Source organism: Fundulus heteroclitus, unplaced genomic scaffold, assembly GCF_011125445.2.
Source record: "Fundulus heteroclitus isolate FHET01 unplaced genomic scaffold, MU-UCD_Fhet_4.1 scaffold_904, whole genome shotgun sequence".
Taxonomy (NCBI): Eukaryota; Metazoa; Chordata; class Actinopteri; order Cyprinodontiformes; family Fundulidae; genus Fundulus; species Fundulus heteroclitus.
The window spans coordinates 12,000-17,090 of record NW_023397367.1 but is presented as its reverse complement, the minus strand read 5'-3'; the positions used below and the strand labels follow the sequence as shown (position 1 = coordinate 17,090).

Here is a 5,091-nt window from a genome sequence, read left to right as displayed (position 1 = left end):
ACCCTGGTTGCGTGCACTGAAGTGTACATGACAATAAAGTAGTAAATATTAATCCATTTATTTATTGTATTTTAATTAGGCCTGTAGGCTCATAGGTCTTTTGTCCAAAAAAATAAAAATTTCACAGCACCCCCTGTTCAAAATTAGTTCCAGCGGCCCTGAGTAGAACTGCACCATCATTGTCCTTGGCAGGTTGAAGTTCTTCAGCTGCCTTCTTCAGGAAGTCCATCCTCTGCTGGGCTTTCTTGGTGAGGGAGTTGATGTTCAGCTCCCACTTTAGGTCCTGGGAGATGATAGTTCCCAGGAAGCAGAAAGCCTTCAGTTGCGTGTTTACACATCCCCTCTGTCTCTCTCGCTTGCTCCCTTTCTGTCCACATCCCTGATCCTTCCTCCCTCAGCCCCTTTGGCCGCCATCCAGCGCGCAAGCGGCCGTGGGAAACCAGCCCCGAGGAGAGCACGGATGTGGGAGCTTTTTTCCAGGAGTTTCCTGTGACCCTGGACGGCCAGGCGCCCACCAAGAAGCAGAGGCGGGACAATAGCTTCGCCGCGGACAGGGCGCTGTATGACTCGTGAAGGACGCACCAGCGAAAGCTCCGGCGCACACATCTACTCGGTAAGTAGTCAGAGCGCTCAAAATGGCCCAGTCGCACTCACTAACGCGTGAGGGAGGAGAAATGTCCAAATATCAAGCCTGATGTAAATGAGGGCACTGTGGTGGAACGTTGTTTTTGGCTGTTTTTTTTTCTTTTCTGATTCTGATTGTAACAGCGAACGTGCGTGGTTTCCCCTGTTTTCTCCTAGCCTACTGGACCTGAAAGAAGCCCTCCGTTGTGACGGTCCAGGGCTACATCAGGAGGTCTGGCTGGAGGTCCAACTGCGTCTCTGCTCGGGAGGTTGTGGAGGGTTGGACTCTGCCACCCAAAGTGGGTCTGACCAATGACCCGGACCTGATCGGGCACATCAGGAACCAGAGCTGGCCACGGCTCACCATCGCAGAGAGCAAAATCCCCAGAGCAGGCAACGGTGGGTCGATGTTCCATGGCAGTTTGGTCGCCCATCTCGAGGGGCGTTACAATTCTGTGATGCATTTAATCAGTGTGCGTTTTGCAAAAGTGACCGTGTTTCCCTCCTCCACGCATAGGTGTCTTTGCCACCAAGGACTTTGCCAGAGGCACCGTCGTCTGCGACTACCATGGCTCGGTAGTCAGCGCCGAAGAGGGCATGCACGTGCTGGAGGCCCTGCAACCTTCAGGATGGGCTTGACACATTCAGACATTGTGAAACAGCCGGCTGCTCTACTTTTTGAGTGAGACTTTTTCAAAGTGTGCACCTTCCCCGGGCGTTGGCGGGCGCTAGAGTGAGCCCACAAAGCTGACATTGCTCTGAAAAATACTTTACTATGTGCTTCACTAGCTCACCCAGTTTCAAAAGCCTAGCTGGCTTGCTTTTCAAGTTGTGCACGTTTAAACTTTGCCATGACTTCAAGGTGTCACATTTGCCCAGACAGTGCAAAGCATATGTTGGCCAGCAGGCGGAGCTGTTCTGGCCAACTCAGTCTGTGCCACTCAGTCTGTGCTGGAGGAAAACATTTAGATATTTTTATTTTGTTATTTAGTTAGTTATTTATTTTCGGTGGGAGAATATATATTGCATCCACTGAGCTATATAATACACTGGAGTGCTGATTTTGCTGAAAAACTGAAGTCACTGGCCGCCATCTTGCTACTTCCTACTCGCACAGAATCCCACAGGATTTGGTTGCAACAACAAGCAGTTTTCTGGCGGAGTGAAAACGTTTCATAGGCAATTCTACAGTCAGTGGATGTACTAACACTATCAACTACTAGGAAATTAGGTGCTGAAATATTTTACGTTTATATATATATATATATATATATATATATATATATATATATATATATATATATATATATATATATAAATAAAAGTATGTGTATATGTATATATGTATATATATGTATACACATATGTAAATATATGTTTTTGTATATTATTTATATATTTATAAATGTTAAATATATATATTTAAATGAATAAAATGCAAAATATTTCAGCACATGACTTTCTCAGTACTTGATATTTTTAGAACATAACAAAAGTATATGGCATTTTACATTTTAAAAGTCTTAAGCCCCCCCTGAACATGAAAAAAGCCTTGTTATTTGATGCTGTAGTGCACATATTCCCTAGTTACTGGAGGAAAATAGGGAGTACCAATATGGCGGCTGGTGTCTTCAAAGCGACTCATTCTAACAGCAGGCGATTGGCACTCCAGTGGATAATATAGCTCAGTGGTTGCATCCCGATCCACACTGCACTCCAGTAGATGGCAGTAATTAATAAATTGCTTACCAACCGGCATAAAAAAAGAAGAGTCTTCCGGAAGTAGGTGGCGCCATCCCGTCAAGTACGGGGTCTCCTGCCACGTGGAAGGACCTCAGAGCACACAGCGGCAGCAGTAGTAGTGGTAACGTGAATGGACATCAAAATTGCTCCGTATTTCTGTTATTTCTACACGGTGAAAATGGACCCAACAGCACCAAAGCCCAGCCATATATTTGCAAGAAGGGAAATAGGTAATATATCAAGGTGTGTTCATTGTTATGAAGTAATTTTTCTTCTGTAATAACACATTTGTTTTACATAGATGTTTTTCACAATACTTTTTTTTAACGAGGTGATTGTTATTTTTAGTTCCTGAACACAGATTGTAGCGATAGGTTGGTTAACTGTTAGTATTTCACTATTTGACATGCCAGAGGCCTCCAGTTTTGGTCCAGTTCTGATTGTGTCATGATTCTGTCCCTCAGCCAAGGTCTGCAGTCCACGGTACCGCTGCGGAACTCCGCTCGGCAGAGGCGGCTTTAGTTGGGTGATTTCGGGGGAGCGGCTGTCAGATGGACTCCCGGTCGCCATCAAGTTGATCTCCAGGGGGCTGGTCAAGGAGTGGGTCCACCTGGTAAATACGCTTCGTTCCTCCGGAAGCAGTCCGCTGCACAGGCGGCAGAACCACAGCTGCAGGGGGATGATGTCATTGTCATTGGATTTCCCCGTAGTGATCTGCCCCAGTAGGAGAGTTATACAAACACCTGCAGACAATACTCCAGGCCAAAGTTTTCTCAGGGGAAGCACAGAGAAGCTGAAATGAGCTCGTTTGCTCGCCACATCACATCCTGCTGTTCTAGCTTCTTCTTTCTTTTGTTTTGATGATTTATGAATCAATGACTCCGTGCAACTCTTTCCCTGCAGCCCGGATCACTGCGGCCTGTACCCTTGGAGAGCGCTCTGTTGCAGCGACTCTCTGAAGTCGAGGGTGAAAGCGGCGTGATCCGGATGCTAGACTGGTTGGAGGTGGAGGGGCTGGGCTTCCTGTTGATCACGGAGCGACCGGCCCAGTGCCAGGATCTCTTCGATTTTATCAAAGAGCGAGGCGCGCTTCCTGAACGTCTCGCGCTCAGGTGTGCCTCTTGCAGCTACCGTGGTAATGTGTGCCTGCGGGTCCTCTGCCGGCCTGTTAACGCCCTTTCTTTGCTCCGCCCCCTCAGGTTCTTCAGGCAGGTGGTCCAGACGCTGAGGTTCGTGCATCAGCACGGCGTTGTCCACCGGGACGTCAAGGATGAGAACATTGTGGTGAACACGGAGACGATGGAGGTAAAGCTCATCGACTTTGGATCCGGGGCGCTGCTGAAAGACGGTCCGTACGACGACTTTGAAGGTGCGGAGCTCAGCCGACGAACCCCACGACGACGGTGAAAGCGGAAGGGTTACTGATGTTTTTTGCTCTGTGCAGGTACGCGTGTCTACAGCCCTCCGGAATGGATCCAGCATGGGACCTACCACGCCATCCCGCTCACCGCCTGGTCGCTCGGCGTGCTCCTCTTCGAGATGGTCTGTGGGAACACCCCGTTCGAGCTCAACCAGGAGATCGTCCGGGTCACGCTCTTGTTCACGCATCCCGTCTCCGAAGGTGAGCACTGGACCCGCCCCCGCAGACGCACCATTTATTGACATTTGTGCATTTGCTGAGTCAGTTCCCCCCCTTTGCAGAATGCCAGGCTCTCATTCGCTGGTGTCTGTCCTTTCGGCCCGAGGACCGCCCTTCTCTGGGGGCAATCCTCTCCCATCCATGGATGGTTGAAGGAGGAGAAGGAGAAGAAAGACCACGAGGAGAAGAAAGAGCATGGGTCGCTACCCTGCTCGCCGCTGTGATCCCTGTCCCATCACATCCAGAGACTGACTTTTTCTATTTCTTTTTTTTTTATTGATTTAAAATTTTTCTTTTGATTTGTTTTATTAAAAAAAAAATTTGCCTGCAATGACATTTTATTCATTGGTTTCTCTAAGGTTCAGTGTTATGCAGTTATACCTGTTTGATTATGAAAAGTATAATATTTATTATTAATAATAATATTATGATTATTATTATTTATACCAGTGGTGAAGATTCTCAGTCATCCAGGTGATGGTCATTCAAAAGAAAAAAAAAGGTAAAACAAGTCCAGGCCTGTGCCGAAGTTGAGCCTTCTCTGCCCAACACAAGCGTTGGTTTTTAGCCTAATTTGGGTGCATAAAGCTGCAGCAGTCAAAGCGCCTCCTGCTGCTTAAAGCAGGACACATATGCTGCCCTGCAGCCTCAACAAGCGACAGCTCCATCTTCTGGCCAAAATATGCGTTGCACTGGTCAGCCGTATAGGTTAAAGGGGTAAACACCAGTGAAAAATGTTTCAAAGTGTTTTGCTCGGAAGTCCCTGTGGCAACGTCACCGGAGCGCGTTTCAGAGTGCCCCGAGTGGATAGAGAGTGGTCCTGGGTGACGTTAAATGTGAGACTTTTATGGTCATGGCTGGTTTTAGGGTTATGTTATGTTATGTTAGGTGAGGGGAACTGATTCCTCCTCCCGAAGGAGAAGGATGGTGCGCTGTCCATCCAATGGACTGACCTCCCGTCACCCCGGCCTCGCTGCTGTGGACGGCTCCGCTGGCGTCCTCTTCCGCCCCGGACCACCGTCCAGCCATCCATGGCTGTGTTTTTAATGATTTTTTAAAAAAAAATAAATGAATTGTGTTTTTTA

General features: G+C 47.8%; 1 long non-coding RNA gene and 1 pseudogene across 1 annotated transcript; both read left to right on the top strand.

The window, feature by feature from the left end:
- Nucleotides 1-417: 417 nt before the first annotated feature.
- Nucleotides 418-1,741, top strand: LOC118562393. The gene is made up of 3 exons (XR_004930599.1): nucleotides 418-613; nucleotides 802-1,023; nucleotides 1,142-1,741. It is a non-coding gene; the product is annotated as an uncharacterized LOC118562393 (long non-coding RNA).
- Nucleotides 1,742-2,440: 699 nt separating this feature from the next.
- LOC105924646 lies at nucleotides 2,441-4,230 on the top strand (annotated as a pseudogene).
- The last annotated feature ends 861 nt before the right edge of the window (nucleotides 4,231-5,091 follow it).